Source organism: Pipra filicauda, unplaced genomic scaffold (assembly GCF_003945595.2).
Source record: "Pipra filicauda isolate LSUMZ 115617 unplaced genomic scaffold, ASM394559v2 scaffold97_size2427393_pilon, whole genome shotgun sequence".
NCBI classification, from domain to species: Eukaryota; Metazoa; Chordata; class Aves; order Passeriformes; family Pipridae; genus Pipra; species Pipra filicauda.
In genome coordinates this window covers 1,359,253-1,378,490 of record NW_024105175.1, presented here as the reverse complement: position 1 = coordinate 1,378,490, position 19,238 = coordinate 1,359,253, and positions in this window count along the sequence as shown.

The window sequence follows — 19,238 nt, the reverse complement described above, 5'->3', positions numbered from 1 at the left end:
TCCAAGAAAATGATAGGCACCCTGTAAACTGCTTTCAGACGTGTGATGGGGAACCTGATAATACACCAGCTCTTCATCCAAGACAGGTGATGAAGAGATCAGGAAAAAAATTAGATGGAAGAAGTGGGAACTGAGATAATGTGGTGGGTTTGGAGAGGTTGCAGAGAGGGGTAGAAGATTCAGAGGAGGAAAGCAAACTCCACTATTGCTCACAATAACAAAATACACAAAGGTGAATTTTTTCTTCAAGGAGGCCAAAGTCAACACATAAATTCATAAGGACAGACAGTGTCAGATCGAATGTTGATAGCAGCAGCACAGCTGCTCCCACTCATCTGATAACATAGCTCTAGAAGGTACCAGTGAAACAGCTGCCATCGGTTTAGTCACTCACTGTTCTTTTTTCTTGCTTCTTAAGCTCATTATGTTATTCTTGGGATAATTTTTTAATCCAGACTGTGATGTACAGCATTTATATTCATATCACTATAGACTCTTCTGCCTTTTCTAGAGACAGTAGGAACAGAATCATAGAATCATAGAATCGATTGGGTTGGAAAAGACCTCCGAGATCATCGAGTCCAACCCTTGGTCCAAATCCAGTCCATTTACTAGATCATGGCACTCAGTGCCACGTCCAATCTGCGTTTAAAAATCTCCAGGGATGGTGAATCCACCACCTCTCTGGGCAGCCCATTCCAATGCCTGATTACTCTCTCTGTAAAGAATTTTCTCCTGATATCCAACTTAAATTTCCCCTGGCGGAGCTTAAGCCCGTGCCCCCTTGTCCTATTGCTGAGTGCCTGAGAGAAGAGACCAACCCCCACCTGGCTAGAACTTCCCTTCAGGTAGTTATAGACGGTGATGAGGTCACCTCTGAGCCTCCTCTTCTCCAGGCTAAACAACCCCAGCTCCCTCAGCCTCTCCCCATAGGACTTATGCTCCAGTCCCTTCACCAGCCTTGTTGCTCTTCTCTGGACCCGCTCCAGCACCTCAATATCCTTTCTGAACTGAGGGGCCCAGAACTGAACACAATACTCAAGGTGTGGCCTCACCAACGCAGAGTACAGGGGAAGGATCACTTCCCTGCTCCTGCTGGCCACGCTATTTTTGATACAGGACAAGATCCCATTGGCCTTCTTGGCCACCTGGGCACACTGTTGGCTCATGTTGAGCTTCCTGTCAATTAGTACCCCCAGGTCCCTTTCTGCCTGGCTGCTTTCCAGCCACTCTGTGCCCAGCCTGTAGCGCTGCAGGGGGTTGTTGTGGCCAAAGTGCAGGACCCGGCACTTGGCTTTATTGAACTTCATCCCATTGGAATCAGCCCATCTCTCAAGTCTATCCAGATCCCTCTGCAGAGCCCTCCTGCCTTCCAGCAGGTCGACACTCCCTCCCAGTTTGGTGTCATCAGCAAATTTGCTGATGATGGACTCAATAAAATCATGGGAGCTGCAAAGTACCCAAATGCTGCCCTAGTTCTCCAGAGACTTCCCTGTGCTCTTAAGCAAGGTTCACTACTCTAAAAAAATGCCAAGACATACGGAAATTTTATCTAATTCAGTCTCATGATTTCAGCTGCAAATAGGAAACCCGGAATGGTCAAGGCATTAGGGTCCTTGTCAGATTTCACCGTTACTGAACCACAGCAGCCTCCCAGAATCTTTTTTTCACTTTAAAATTAGGAATGCACCACATGAAATCTTCTAAAACCTTTACCAGTCAGACTGCACTCCCCTTGTCCTAGAGTGGCTTTACCAGAACAGGCCCTAATTAGCTATTTTTAAAATCTGTTCCCCTCCTGTCCCCCCAGGTTGAGCCCTGTGTGGCCTGCCAAGATGTCTTTCTCTTTGGGGTGTGTACAGGGGATAGCTTAATCCTGTTAGTATCTGCGGCGCTTGTTGGGGCCAAATTCCCCCCCTGGGTTCCCTCTGTTGAAGGCAGGGGGGTTCCCTCCCATGGCTCCCAGGCCTTCCATGGCTCCGCCCTGGCCGAAGCGGTCTGGAGGTGGTGGTGGAGTCATTCCCATGGCTCCATCAGGTATCATGGCTCCAGGACCAGTCACAGGAGGTGCAGGAGCTGGGACAGGAGTTGGAGGTGCAGGAGCAGGAATGTACCTGGATGTTCTAGAAGCAGTTTTAGGAAGAACTTTTTGAGTTTACCCATAGTGGAAACACGTAGAATGTATGCCACTCTTGGGATAAGAGAGACAACATTTAAAAAAAAAAAAGAGTGTCTGAAAAACACACTGGTATCTGTTTCACCATGCAGACCATTTCTCAAAGTAGAGTTCTCTAGGCATTCTGTTCCCCCAACAAGCTTTAGGTATACTTGAATAAGTACAATTGTTGTTGTCTTTTTTTTTCTTCTTAATTCAGTAGGAATAAGTGAGGAACATGATGCACCAATGAAGGATAGAACTAAAAATGTAAATCCCAGGGTCACTCGGCAATTCGTATCTCACTTACTGGACAATTGATGCATTACTAACGGGAGCGGATCTTAGAGGAGGTAACACTGTCACATTAGCAACATTCCAACTGTCTTTAAAAGCAAAAACTTTCGAAGTACAAGCATTACCAACAAGTCAGTGTTAATAGGACTTAGAACACAACATTTCGCTCTCTCTTCTACCTTGAAAATATGTACCACCTTCAAATTCCTTGCCTTGAAGCTCTGAATAACTCTGTCTACATATTGTTTTCAATTCTCCTTTTTGTCTTTTCCAGGGCTGTAAAATTGCCTTCTCTCCCAAGCTGGAAGTACTCTTTATTTGAATGATTTTCTGTTTCCTTCTCCTCCTTTTATCTTTATATAATCTTACTTTCAACCCACCTACCTTATTTACAAGTTTCTTCATCTTTTATACATCAAACAGCTTCCATTCCACACTTCACTGCCTATATTTTACACATATTCATAGCACAAAGTACTTTTACAGCAATAGATCACCAAGTACAATCGACTGTCCATTACCTGTGGGCAGTGCATCCATTTTGCGGAAAAAACCCATGCTATGGTGACAAAGGTTCCAAGGCTGGCTCCACGAGGAACAGTACATGAAAAAAGATGCATTACTTCCAAAGATAGCTCAGTACATGTTTGCCTGGTTTTGGACACTGAGCTAAAAAGCCCTGATGGACTTGAGCTGGCTACTCACAGTAATTTTTGCTTGTCTGTAACACACTCTCAAACACACATTGTACTACCTATGTCATGCAAGATCTCTCATCCCTCACTCTGGAAAATGAATAGGACAGTGTGATGTTTGGATCTTCTGTGCATATCTAGCCATATCTTATCTATAAAGAAAGGCATGCATGATATATGTGGTGCATGTTTTCTTAAATCTGCATTGAGATGGAGACAAACCAAATAATCTTGTAGGCATTTTCCACTGCAACAGACTGAAGTCTGTAACTGAAAAGCAGGAAAACATTTAGAAACTTTGAGAGGAATTATATTTTCCTCATGTAAAATCAAAAAAAATCAAAGTTTTCTGGAGGTTTTTGTATTTTCATATCAAAATACAAAGACAGTACTCTAATTGCAAAGAGTGAATCACACCCAAAATATTTTACTGTGTGCGTATTTCTCAGGCACAGTTTAGCTTGGGACTTTTCTTATGGAAATATGTTAGTTTTGAAACATGCTGGCATGAAATATAACTGCGTTTTAGTTCTGAGATTAGGATCTTTTAAATCCTGAAGATCCAAAAGATCATCATGACAGATTTATGAGACAGAAACTCTGAAGGAAATTTATCGAACGTACTTAAACAGACTTTGAATTACCTGCTGGCTAATTAGAAATGGCTCCAAAGCTAACCACTGTAAAAGGCTTCTCAGTAAATTGTTTTCAAACCCTAGGGCAGGTTGTAGTCATTATGTTTTCTTTACACTCTACACAAGATGGTCTTTGTTTAGTAGCATGCATGTTACATGTATCCTTTCACGTTTTCCTAATGTTTCTATTTATTTATTTATTTATTTATTTAAATTTTTGATACAGTACTATTCCATTATTAGGCCATGTGGACATTGTTAGAATGTATTCTATCTCTCTTTTTACTGTTCCCTATCTAAAAAGTTAGTATTTCAGCTTCTTCAGGGGAAGAGGTAAAAAGGAAAAAAAAATATGAAAGAGAGAAAGAAATATAAGGAAAGAGAAAAAGACAAATGGAGAGACAAAGGGGGGAGTGAAAGACAAAACACAAGATGAGAAAGACAAATACAAATCTACAAATCCATAGAACAGAAGACTGTATCAAAAAGGAAACAAATATACAGAAGATTGAAAATATAGCTGTGTATATGCTGCTGACATTCCCGAAACTGTTTAGTAAGATTACATCTCTTTAAATTTTAGCAAGTGTTTAAGCATTTGAAAGGCTAATTCATGTGCAAAAGAAATGTGCAAAGCGCCCAGCAAGTTCTTTTGCTAAATAACCACTTCTTGGCATGCTAAAAAGGTGACCCACTGTACACTGAAGCCCTCTCATTTACACTTGTCTTTTAGTAAGTTCCAGATGTGAACAAGATGAGAATCTGACTGGATATGAACAGAAAGTTCTCCTTTTTTTTTCAGTTAGCACCACATCTATAGACCAAGTCAGAATACACTCTTTACTCTTTTGGTGAATTCCCTTATCCCAGTTTTTCGTAATCTTTCTCTCACTCTGCCCTAAGCTTTCTCAATAAGTCTTTGCTTGTGCTCATGTACTCACAATGGAATCACTGCTGGAGAGAGGCACAGTTGTTCAGATCCAACCTGCATTTGAACTAAGACCATCCAAAACTGCTTCATTCCTCTGAATTTTATTCCAAGTGAAGTTCAACACCATTCAGTCTTCATTTTGGGTGCAAGCCTTACACTAGAGGGAATTGTCACATTTTAATAACTGTTAGATATTTTTTAACTCATTCCAGTAATATGCAAAGCTGTTTAGGAATAAAAGCATGTTTCCATTAAGCCTGTAAAACCATAGCACGTTGATCAACTACTGTTGTATCAAACATGAGCCTTGCCAGGTAAATTAGAAATATCATCTTTAGAATAATTCCTTAAAATACAGTATATATCAGCCCTTAAAATCAAAGGGTTTGTGCATCTTATCATTGATATCTCATGGATATATCCTTTTTTTCATACAAATTTTCCAGTTAGTTATGAGCACATCTGAAGCAGATGTTGCATCTCTCTAAAAAAATCCTTAATTATAATGAAAGAAATTTAAAGTACAGCTAAACATGAGGGAAAAGAGAGGAAATATGTACATCTTGCAACATCAACTATGAAAAAGTTTGCAAATCTGTGACATCATAAACTACAAATTATTTCCACACTTAGGAAAATATTATAATTTATTAGGGTCTTTCCAATATATGGAAATTTTTCCACAAGTGAGGCAACTGTAACTCAGGAAAGGTGGGTCCAAAATGAATTATTAAGGTAATTTCTTCAAGAATGAATATAAATACTCATTACACCACATTTCACTACACCAGTCACAGTATATACATGAATATGCATCTTAAATGCTGACATTCATGGGATCTGTGCACACGTAATAGCTATCCTATCTATTTTAGGAATTTTGAAGGCACATGTTGCTTTAGCATCTACCTTTCATATTTATGTAAGTTTAAGGACTAAAAAAACCTTAATATATATCTTCCATCTTTGTTAGCACAAAAAATTGAAAACTGTATGCAAAGACTTTGGTAAATGCCATGACAAATCAATGTTGGTATATTCTGAATGTTTACATTATTAAAGATAAATACCAAAGAGAAATGGGTGGACCTGGAGCGTTCCACAATGATTTATGTTTGCATTAAGAATCATGCTAATTAATATTTTATGAGGCTTAATCTTGACCCTAGGGTTTTATAGACCTGGATAAAACCACAATACCAGAATATTTCTTTTTAGGACTTGTTCCCCTAAATAAAAAGACTAGTAATAATGCCAGAAAGACATAAACTGCAGTGTCTTCATTACGATTACTATTTTCTTTTTCATCTATAACTGTGTTGGTTGGCCTTGTTACAAGTCCTAGCCTGTACTGTGGCTTCTTGGCATTTCCCCCGTTTTACCTTTCCTCAATGGGCCAGCAAACTCAGTTTGACTGTTCATGGGCAGGTAAAATTACATGTTCAGTTGAAATGACTCATTGGGGAGAATGTAATAGCACAAGCACAGAGATGAAGCAACGATAGTAAGTTTAGCCACACAGTTTGATCCAGAGGAAGATATATGAAGAGATCTAACTGTCTTGCCTCATCCTATCTGCTTTCAGTGGATGAGATTGTTTCATTTAGACTTCTACAGAACAGAGTATAGTGTTCATGCACAGCAGTCAGTATATTTAGGTTTTATAAAGTAGAAAATACTAGTCAAATAGCTGAGAGTTGCCTCTTAAAAATCTATTTTCTTCATGAACAGTCATCCCAAAGTCTTGATGAAAGCATATTTAAACACAGTCACTTGCTCAAAGCTAAAGTTAAATATCCAAACTCATTGATTATGTCTTACAAATAAGTTAACTATGCCCTGGACCATCTGTTTGCACCCAGCTGAACTGGGAAACAACAACCTGTCCCATACAAATCAACTCTCACCCTCCCATACAGGAAACTCTCATCAAAAGTGTCTGCAGAGAATGATCTCTGCCTATATTCACTCCCGAGCCCTGATCAGGAATTTTTCCGGGACATCTTCATTCAACTTATACCAAAACTGTGCCTGGTGACAGTACTAGCAACAGAAAAGTACAGAAATTTGTTTTCCTTCCCACCACAAACAAAGCACAGGCAAAATGGAGGTCTTTTCCAGAAAGGTACAAAAACCAGAAAAGAAGTCCATGGTGTGCCTAAACTGGAAGTCAAGTGTATGCCCCAGTATGCTGTCCAGTTGTGGTATCCCAGTGCCAACTGTTGTCCCTGCTGGAGTGCTTGATGGCTCTTTCCTGTGCACGCACAGACATTTTCTCTCTCTAGCAAAAAAGATGTTGTGAGAGGAGCAGAGAAGATGCACAAAAATAGAGGTCTAGTATTAGAAAACTTAAAAACATATAGGAAAATAAGTCTTTGAAAAAAAAAACAAAACAAAACAAAAAAAGAGAGAAAAATTTGGCAAGGGGTGAAACAGAATAGTTTTTACTTTTTTTCGTTCTCTAAAAATCTAAACACACAATCCATGAACCTGGAGTAATAGCGGCTTTGTGGATTTTCCAGACAATCAGGCAGCAGAAAGTCACCTGATCCATCTGTGAGACCTGGTGAGAACCAGCAAATATAATAGGCTGCAAAACACCTGAAACTGCTGGCATTGCAAACACTTCCTGCCTAATTCTGTTGGACAACAGACACAAAGCCGACCCTGTAATTACATCCCACCCCAATCTACATTTGCAGTCATGTAATTAATACTTCCTCTGTAAAGCAATGGAATAATTTAGAGAGCGGATTTTCAACCTTAGTCTGGGAAAACTGAGAGAGTGTGAGCTCTGCTTGGGCATTTTAGCTACAGGGAAATGCTTTTCTGCTTCCATTTGCTCACAGAAACTGTAATTAGATGCTCAGAGCTCTCTTTGTGCTAGGGGAGAAGAAAATGATACTTCCTTCCTGTTTAAAAGCCACAGGCAAGAGTGGGTGAGAGGAGCTTTTACTTATTCAGAGGACTTTATGAGAGTGATAAATGTAGATGGCCCTGCAGACTCAGCCAGCTGAGAAAGTGTTGTGTTATCCCACACAGGGAAACATTTAGCTTGTTGTTGTGTCATTAAAATGTTTCTTCTCATAAATCATTGTGGTTTTACAGTAGGCATAACAAAATCCCATATAGTTACTATACAGAAAACAAATACTTTTCTGTTTCTTATCATGCTACCTCCCGATAAACTTTCACAGAGTTGATTTTTTATCTGCTCCAGATTTTCCTCTCTCTCAGTATATTGCATACAAAAGGTGAAAAAATCATGATGGTGAGGCATCTAGGATGCTTCAAAAAGAAAAATTAAACATAAAGAAATGTGAAAGTCAGCAGTACTGGAATTGAAGAGCAAGGTAAGGATCATAATTTTGGTCTTATGTATTGCAATTTCATCTCGCTCCCGTTTTAGGTGGAGAGTAACTGACCCAAGAATACGTCCTAGCAAACAATGACTTAGAGAGAGTCTCACTTCTTTTTTTACACTATAGCAAAGTAGCACTTGCTTTAGCACAGAGGTTACCTGCTCAAGCAATTACCCTCTCAGTGTGGGGGAAGGTTGGATTATAATTAGAACTTCATTCATGGCTAGGCTTCGCGAACGAAGATTTGGGGAGGGCTCTACCCATATTTGTTACAAGCGCCCTGGTGGCTAAAAAGGCCAGTACGAGACAGGCACATCCGGTTGCAAAAGGCACAGCAGAAAGACTCCTTAGGTGGTATATTCTGCAAGACACGGTTCTCTCTGCGTTGTCTTTTCTCCTCAAGAGTGATCCTGAGTGCTTTCTCAAAGGCATCAGCAGCGTTAGAGATGGTGTGTCTCCAGACCTCCAATTGGAGGCCAGAGTAGACCAGTTATGTTGATCAATATGGCCAAGGCTGAGATGTTGTTTCAGAGAGTCCTTGTATCTTCTCTTTGGGGCTCCTCTCTTGCGGCAGCCATTGGCAAGTTCACCATAAAGTAGGAGGTGGTGAAGAACAAGGACTGGTTTGATGAAAACAATCAAGAACTTCATAGTTCATTCAAAAAAAACCAAAAAAAACCCCAAAAAACCCTAAACCCACCCAAAACCAACCAACCAAACAAACAAATGAAAAACAAGAAAACACCAACTTTAAATACATAGAGACTTGTCCCTAGTACAATTTCCTTCATGTTTTTTATGTGCTTTGGGAACAATGTCATCCATGCAATATCAAGAAGGTATGACTGACAGCTGCCTTTTTTGAAGGGTCCTCTCTTTCCATAGGGACACAGGGGAGGCACAGCTGAATTCAGGCTTTTCAATGCAAGGGCAATGAAAAGCTACCGAGAGGTTCTTGAAGCTCTCTAGGCTTCAAGTTATTTCTGAAGTAAAAATACAATCTTTATCTTTTCAAACATACAAAGTTTTCCGCATTATAAGCAGTTAAGGGTACAACCCAATACTTCACAGTAGCCCATACAGTGCAACTTCAAGGGGATTCAGGCATCTAAGTCGCAGATCACTCTCCAAAAATCCTTGGCCAAGATCCCAAGGAGCACTTACTCCAAAGCCTAAGTATCCTGTTATTGCACATACCTGAAGAGGATACATTCTTTGCTGATCCAAAGAGTTGAGTGCCTACCCAGCTCTTTGAATTTACAAACTAGTCAGGTCTTTACCACTGAAAGGACACAATTCTCTCCATGTTAATACCATAGCCAACACTTACCCAAAGAACTGTACTGATTTTAAAACCTAACCAGGAAAGGATGTGGTTCCTACTGTTATAATATTAACTTTCTGATGAAAGCAGAAGGTCTGGATTCAAATATCTCCTCAGCCTGCAGGTATTTGATTCAGTATGCACTCTACACACAAAGCCATGCAGTAGTCAGGAGAGGAGATGTGATATACCTGTTCAAATGAAGCCGTATATCTCTGCTGTCAGCAATGAAAAAATAACTGAGTAAGAGGGATATTAGGTAAGAGCAATCTGACTCTGCAGCTTATTGATTAGATCACTCTCCTGCAACTGATTCCTGAAAGCAAAGCAAAATACAGAAAAAGGTGTTGAACTTTGCATCACACACCTGTTGCCTCACTCAACAGTTTAAATCTGTACTTTCATAACTATAAGAGGAGACAAAAGGCTCCTATTTCTTCACTTGCATTTGGCTGAAATTCTAAATGTTTTTAGTGATATCATTCATTCAAGAGAAATAATTCTACTGATTTAAAATTACTTTTCTGGCCTAAATTAAGAGCCATACCTTGTGGAAATTATTGTATCAGAAGAAACTACCTACAGGAAATTGGCATTACTCAACAGTTACTTCAAATATCAGTAACCTAGTATCTCTGTGTTCATAATCCTGTTTTTTAAAAAATGGATACAAAACCCCCTTTCTATTTCTCCTGCTTGGTAATAGGATATGCTTGAAAAAATAGTATTTCTTTATGTAATTCAACATAAATTTTAAATATGCAGACAGGTAACAAAGTATTTGTAAAGTAATAAGTAGCACAGGCTTTCTGCATCACTTCACCATATTAACATTTGAAATCAAGGCATTCACCTTCAATCTACTTAAATTCTGAATGGATTTTTCATAGTAGACTCAGTAATACCACCTTCATATCTCTGTTAGTGAGGTCATTTTAACATTTAATTTTTAAAAATAAGCATCTGAAACAACAAATATAACCTGGTTTGGAGCTTTTGCTCAAAATGGTTTGAAAAATATATTTGCAAAAGTTTCAATGAGATTTGACTAATAGTATATTTTAAGGCTGGTAAAAAAAGGTTGGACTCTGAAGCCTCAACAAGATAGGACAGAACTTTTGGCCATCATATCAGTGTTAATATTTCTTTCCTCTTTCATTGACCTTTCCCTCCCCCTTCCCTTCTCATAATTTCATGTGCCTCTCTTGCAATTTTTAACTTTTTGAAGATGTGATCCACTTCTCCAAAACAACCAAGGACATCTTCTTATCAAAGCATAAATACTGTGAAAGTAAAAGCAACTTAACTGTTACTCTCAGATTTTTTGAAGGACAGAATATGAGGTAACAAAAAAGAAAACAATTGCATGATCATTCAGTAAGGCATGTGTAAATTTTTCTTGCTTTGTTAATTTAGATTTTTGCTTTTCATCTTTACTTCCTAGTCACATATCATATGCAAGCAGCTGATATTTTTCTGAACAAGAAAATAGGAATTCATAAAATGATGCTCAAATCATAGAACACTTTTAATGCTCTGGTGGAGAAAAGATATCAATTATATGTGGCTGGACCATCTGATTGCGAATTCACAGAAGTTGTTGCCATTTAAATGTTTTCAGCATGAAAATTAATAAGCATATTTGCTTCATTGACAATATTTAGGAATTTCTTCCACAAAGTGTTTTTTGAGTTACAGAACAACACATGCAAAGAGAAGATCTTTTCTTCCCTACTTTTTGCAATGGAGATGTTACATAATCAGAATAAAATTGATGAATATTGGGAGAAAGTGTACTTTTAAAGAATATAAAACACAGATTCTCTGAAGTTCAACACTGTGTGTTGGAGCTCTTGTTACTGAATTCATTTATGATGTCTGTAACAGGGGAGTGGACATTTAGTCTCTTGATCTCTGTTCCATATAGTGATGCCTTTTTCAAAGGTATGAATTCAGATTAGAATTCTCTAGAACACTACCACTAATCTTGGTTTCCTTGTGTATTAATAACATTAATAGGAGAAGGTCTCTGTCTCTGTTATACTCCGTTTTTACAAAATTTTAGTTTACATGAAGGGAGCAGAGAAAGATGAAGAGAGTGTTATACAAAATTGTCTTTAAAATTAACATGTTATTGAAAAGTAAAATGGAATAATAATTTAATTTGTGATATGGATATTAATTTTTGAAATCTCTAGATAAGGATAAATGTCATAGTGAGGACTACAGACTACATAGATATTTACCAAGCACAGAAGCCCCCTGTAGCCACTAGAGTAATTGCTCGTGTAGAAAATAAGTATTAGGAAAGTATCACTAATGCAATTTAGCAGCTGAAAGCAGGAAGGAGAGCTAGCACAGGGTAATCATCCAGTTCTCTACATATTAGAGTTAGAAAAGCACTAAGAATAATATTTCATGGTATGGGTTATATGTTTGCACTAGGACTGTCTGTGTGGGACAGATGGAGCCTTGCCTTTTGTGAGCAGTTTCATTATCCTCTTCACTGTACTATTTCACTGCATAAATCTTACTGAAACAAGGGAAACTATAGTACCACTGAATTTGTTAGAACAGAATACTGCAGATTAATGACACACCAAAAAATATCTCCTCCCAGGTCATTCTTTAGAAAGGCACCAGAGACTAACAAGAGCAAGATAAACTAAAGGAAGAATTTGATACAGTTCTCTTCCTTTGAAATAAATAAAAGATTTTGTTATGGTCACACTGAAGTCCATGGAAATCTGGTAAGAAACATGGGCCCATGTCTGCAGAAGATCTCTACTTCTAAAGGAAGACCAACATCTCTCTGACCCATGGCAAAAGTGTCTCAAACACACGTGCTTCCAGGGCTTTTGCCAATCATCATATGGTTCTGCTGACTGATTTTCCCTATCCAGGGTATCAAAAATACATGGTTTCATTTTAATTTTTTTGTTAGATTTACGAGAGCTGTATTTCCTCCAGATTTTAATCTTCCTGTTTGGGCTGGATCCAAAGCATTCTTCTAAAGGAAATGTTAGATATACTGATTAAATGGGACAAGTTTAGGTTTTAGTTAATAGTCCAGTAAAGTGGTTAAAGAATCAGGTATTATCAACCTCAAGGTAAAGTTTAGCACTTGGTACCTAGTGTAGTGTGTTCTTGCCATGACTCCAGTCGTTTGACAGGGACCCAGTTCTCAGTCACAGAAATGTTGCTTAGACTGTTAAATCCATCTGAATGGATCCAAGACCCTGTACACTAGAAAAATCTATTCAGTTAGGAATCATATGAGATGTCTGCAGGTCTTTTTGTCATCTTATATTTGGCATATTTTCCAGGTACCTTAAAAAAATTAGATGACTTTGTGAGAGGCAGTTAACTCTATCCCATACAGGAGATGGGAAGTCTTTGTGAAAAGGAATGTAGTCCCAAAGAAAATTATTTCCCTTTGCAGACTCTATTGCCCCTGCTGTCTCACCCTTAAACCATCACTTAGGAGGCAAAATTTGAGTACAGAGTCTTGATAGCAACAAATCCTTTTTTCCAAGATCTTCTGCAATCAACAACTTAAAGAAAAAATGGATCTCTGGATTAAGCAGATGATATTAATTAAACTCTCACCAGTTTATTTTTCATCTGATATTGTGTTCATATGGTCCTCTTAATGCTTAGAGAAAACATTCCTCTCATCAACTGGACTCATCCATCTGGCAACTCATCTCTATCCTGCTACGTGTCCTGTTCAAATGAACATATTCTGCTATTTACATTAGAGCCATTTCCTTGCATGGGCACCAACAGCCATGGACACTGAGAGATCTAGCTGGCACTCCCTCTGCTGGTTGTCAGATTTGCAGTGTGGCTACAAATCACAAAATAACTGGGGAAAAAATTCGACTAATACCTGTAAACCAACACATCGCTACAACACAGAGGGAACGGTCACAGTGGTCTCAAGGTCAAAAGGGCAGGACCAGAACAGCAAATATATACAGCAAAATATTCGTCTGACTATTTTTGTGGAAAAAATATCCGGGAGGCTGTGCAGAATTCTAAGGCACTGAAATGGAAAGAGGAGGACTGTCTTGAATCATAGTGTGGTGAAAAGCAAAGCCACCCAGACTAGAAGAGAAGGAGACCTTTTGAGGGTCAGCCTAGGTGCTCTGAATGGTCTCCTTGAGATGTCTTCACTGACTCTAGAAAGATCACTGAGAAATTGTTAATTTAGGCACATAAATGAGAAACCTAAAATTTAGTGCTTGTAGTACATTGAAGTTCAGTACTGAATGGTAGCTCCAAACCAGCTAATAATGCCAGTTTATTTTAATTTTAAGTTGCATGTTCTGATCTCTTTCCTTTCTGACTTTAAATCATGACTACAATATTTTTCATTTTCTGTGCATGCACATGATGATACTGGTAGAATCTGTCACTCCTGAGTTCATGTTTCTCTTTCCAGTATATGCCAAGCTGCAATCCCTGCAGCTTTACAAGACCCAGTCCTTTTAAGGGCAGGCATACCATCTGCAATGCAATCTATTGTGTACTCTGACTCCTATGGATTGTGAAATTACCCATGTTTATGACACTCATAACAGCAGCAGATGAAGCCAAAGTCAGACATGGAATGTAAGGGTGCCAGATGTCCCAATTTTCATGGGACATTCCCACATTTAAATAAAACTCCCACATCCTGTTGACAGAAACCATTGTCCCAAGACCTGCACACGCAGCACCCTCTCCTCTCTTAAACGGTAGGAGCACTATATGTGGCACACCCCCTCCCCAGCACATCCTCCCCCATCCCCCCTGCCACGAGGGTCTCAGATTCCAGCAGCTGCAGCACCTGCATCCAGCGATAGGGAATAAAGGGGATGGGATTTAGGAGGGAGGGGGAAGGGGGCAGTGCAGAAGACAGCAGAGAAGGGTAAATCAGACAGAGAAGGAAGGAAGAGAAGCAGTTTTGGAAGAACAGCAGGAAAAAAGAGAAAGGAAGGAAATATTTGAGGAAATGGAGAGAAACAAAATAAAATTTGTAAAAGCAAAAGGAACTGGAATGATTTAACAAAGGCAGGAGAATAAAGGGGAAAAGTGAGAAAGAGAAGAAAAAAAGAGCTGAAGGTACATAAAAAAAAAGATCAGAAAAGAGGGAAAAGGAGATGGAAAGATATAAGAATCAAGCAAAAACCAAACGTCAAACAGAAATACAAAGAAGGGAAAATGAGGTAGAAGCCCCATCATATCTAAAGCAGTAACTCTCCCCCACACAGGTAACTCATGCAACAAGCCATGCTGTCCCGTTCACTTCTTTCCATTTTTTTGCAGAGACTGCACACAACTTTGTGCTGGAGCCATCAGAGTGGGGAGCTGTGAGGGACGCACATGAGAGCACTGAGCAGCCCTGCACAGCACAGGAATTGCCATGAACTCCCAAGGCCTCCTTGCAAGCAGCTGCTATTGGAACAGCTATACGGTTTAATGATTTCTCTCCAGATTCTGCTGGATAACAAAAGAGTGTGAGGGGGATTGGATGGGAGGCTAAACCAAAGGTGCAAAGAAAGGCCAGCCAAATTTTCTAGTACATGTTGCATGACCATACAGCCCCTTGTGTTGACATGACTAAATGGAGCTCTTCCCCTGGAGTCCCATAGACTTCTTTATTGTGTAATAATCATCATTGCCTGACATATTTGAAAAAAAATCTTTTACTTTCTTATTGTCAGTTCAACTGCCTCCCCCCATGAGAATCCCAGGGAGGAGATAGAGTTTGCAGGAGTCCCACCTGCTTTACTTGCCTTTCCAAAGCAAAGGATTTATCCCTGAGAGATATGTGAATTGAGAAAACCCCTCAGCTCTGAACAGAAACTGAATTTTGTCTTTGCAGATCTACTACACCTCAGTACAAGGCTGTGAGCCCCACAGATTTACCAGTTTTCTCCAAACATCCTTATTATAAGAATGCCAGCTGGGCTGTAGAGAGCAGCTGTTACTTAGGAGGAATTTCAACTTCTCAGTTCAGTCAGGAGAAAAGAAGATGATGTAGTATGGTGAAGAATAAATTTTATATTTACCCACTGCTAAATAGGACAAAGAAATTGTTTTGATAGCTATATTCAAGTTCAAAGCTAAGTTTGCACACCCATGAAGTTTGGGACAACTGCATCTGTCCTGTCTGCTTGAGGCAAAGATCAAGCATGAACCTTGCTGTACTTTCCCTGTCTCCAAACCTACAAGCCTAAAATTTCCTGACTGGAGAGCAAGATGACTTTCTGCAGACTACAGTGTAAGTGAGACCAGTGTGTGGACTCAGATTGCAGAGAAGCTGCAACTCAAAACCAGAATTAGTCCCCAAGATGCTGTAGACATGCCTGCTTATTGTCCACCCTGGCATATGGGAATGGATGGGATAAATTTATAACTTTTAAATTTTTAAAATGTTTATTTTTTTAATTTGTCTTTTTCAGGAACTAAGATAGTGGTCTCTTCATCTGTGAATTCTAGCACATGCCTGCTTAGTAATTTTTAAAAATTATCTCCCCTCACAAGTTTGGTTAACTCTGCTTGCATGAAAGAAAAGCAACATTAAACGCTTGCAGCCACAAACAGCTACAGTGAGACTGGATGGAGTAGAGTGTATATAAGAAAAGTCTTTTAATTTTTTTACAGAAAAGAGTCGGATTTTGTGGAAGTAGACAATATGTTTGCACAACATCTTTGGAAAGAGGCCCATTGTGAAACCTCTCAATTTTTTCCACATTTTTTAAGATCCTGCTTGAACTAAGGATACAAGAAAGACTGTGATTTGTTCCAGTTGAATTACTTCACTACACAGGAGAAACACCAAACAGTATTCTGCAGAATGTCTGTGCATTTGAATTGTTAGCTACAACACATCTTGGAGAACCAATGTTCAGCTGATATATATCATTACATTGAAGGAGGAACAGCTTGGCCTGAAGGGAGTGTGGTGTATCTACTCCAGGACGATATAATCCTTGATAAAGTCTTTCTGGGTTTTTTTTTTGGGTAGGTGGGTAGGGTTTTTTTGTGCTTTTCTGTCTAGGACAGAACTCATTTGGCACAAGTTGCCACACCAAACCCAGCACCACAACAAACCAGAACACAAACATACAACAGAATAGCAAATGCACTGCACATCTGTGCAGCTCCCAGTGGAGATTCCCCTGGCTGCCCCGTCTTACTGGAACCGACTTCTGGGAACATGCATAAGAGAAACAGTATGTCCCAACACACTGCCTATCCTTTGACTTTATTTTTACCACCGTGGTTAAATTTGACTGATTAGATTTGCTTCAACTCTTTTTCTTAGCAAAGCTGAATGAGGTAGATTTTGTTGTTGAAAAACAAGTTTAGTAAAACCATTACAGAGTTCACCTGCATCTGCAGAATGGCATGTGCACACAGACACAACAGACACACACAATTTTCTGCTGACATCCCTAACAACTAAAAAGCTACCACTGCACTGAAGCATTATTTTCCAGGGGACTTTAACCACCTTATCCATTCATGCATTCTGAGTTCGTAAATCCTCAGTCAATTTAGACTACGTTGTTTAAGTTACCAAGCATTCCAGGTTGTTCTTTATTTGCAATCTGTCACTGAGGTTATTTGTCTTTCCAACAGCTTTTTTTTTTGCCATCTACAGCATTTTCTATAATGAATTTCTATTTTATTTAAATCAAATCACCAGCCATAAACCTTAATCTTAATTTGCCAGTATCAAGTGGCAATGAACTTGGATCTCTGTGACATTGTTTTAGGAATATTTACATTCCCACTTACAGATTCATTTTGTAATCTGTTGACCAGATTTCTGTGTGGTGAACATTGACTCTCCTGAATTTCCTATATTGCAATTTTTCAGATGTCACACGAAACAAATTCAAATATAGAACAAATATAAATTTCTGTCATAATAGTCAGCCTGAAAAATCAGGTTTACATGCTCATTAAAAAATTATTTACATTCCTGAAGTATGTTGAGTGAAATTAATTATGTAAATATCCTTTAATTCTTTAGTGGTTGCTTCACCTATAAGCCTCTTTCTCAGATTCAGTATCAAGATATACTTCTGTGGCTCATAAATTTTCTTATAAAATTTCTCATAAAATATCTCATGAATTATTAGAACAACACTAACTTTTGTTCAGCATCCTGGAAAGTCTCCTAGTTGTGTTCCTTGTCTAAAAACAACATGACTATCTCAAAAAGGTCATCTGCCAATGCCTTTAATACTCTTGGTTACAAGTCCTACAATCTACGGGATCTAGAATTGTTACACTCTTAATTTTGTTAGTTAATGTTTTCTGCAGCTACTGATGAAGCAGAATGTACTTCATTAGCATTGCAAGGTATGAACTAACTCTCCTACTTCAAACACAGAATAGAATTTTTTTACTGAATATATCTCATTTTATTATGTGACTGCAAAAGGCTATTTATTAAATATCCTTGTCTTTACTGAATGACTAAGATAATTTCTGTCTCCTACAGAATCTATATCATAGTTAGGGGTTTTTTTGAATAAATTAAATAATTTGTCTCATTTCTTTATAAAAATTAAGTGTAATTTTTTTAAAAATTTACAGCTTTAGCTTTTCTTATTCAGCGGCTGTATTCTTAGCTGCAGTCTGCAATGCTTTAGTTTTATTATCTTTATTGATCTCTCCCAAACAACCCATTAATAGTGGGTTTTTTTTCCTTCATAATGTCAGGATTTGCTTTCAACTTTGGGAAATTAACTTTCAAAAGACCCATGTATTTTCATCAATGGCCTGGGTCATTCTTTGGCTACATGTAATATATGAACCAGATTCCTATTAATTGTGTTAAGAAAATATTTGTTCCTCGTTCAGTGATTAATTCATTATTTTCCATCCTGATAAGATTCAACGCAAAGTAACTTCAGTCAGTCATACTTTTTGTACTCTTTTGTTTCCGTAACTTTCAGGAATTTGTAGAACCATAGAATCCTTTGATTTGGAAGGGACCTTAAAGATCACCTAGTTCTGACCCCCCTGCCATGGGCAGGGACATCTTTCACTAGACCAGGTTGCTCAAAGGCCCTGGCAACCTGGCCAGGTATTCCTGGAGAGATGCACTAGTGACTTCATGAGACCTCAAGGTTCCCTCCCCAGATGATTCAAATCCCACATAATAATGTAATTGTTCTTTTCACACTGTTTGAGAAACTGATAATGTTGTTATCTAAGCTGATGACATAGATAACTACACCAAATCAATACTTAATTTTATGAATTATCAGTGAATATTTGATTCACAAGCACAGAAAAACTTTCACTTGTTTCAGATTTTGCCAAATCTGTTTTGAAAGTAAGGTTAATAGATAAGAATTATATACTTTTAGTCTGACAGTGAGGATGTTACTTTATAAGGTTATTACAGGAGTTTGATGCAGAGCTTATTTTCATTTCAGAATGATCCTCATAATAAGCTTAGTTCAGAACAGTACATAAAGAAACTACATCACTTTCTTCAGGTATTCAAGTGTTTTCCATTTCAGTCTATATTTTCTCAAAATCCCAGATCAAAAGAGCTTATTCACAACCCAAACAAAATGTTGCTTTAGCCAACAAAAAAAATCAATTGTCCATGTAACGGTTCAATTTGTAATGAATAGGAAAATTGTGCATTCTGACTCTTCTTCCCACTATCAAGGACTGCTTGGAATTGACAGTTCATGCTGGCAAGTGCTTAGGTCTGTCAGAAATTCCATTATAAGCAGTGGAACAGTGGTGCAGTCACCAACATACGAGCAAGGACTCTACGCACCAGGTTGTATACATAACTAATTTATAAACTTTAG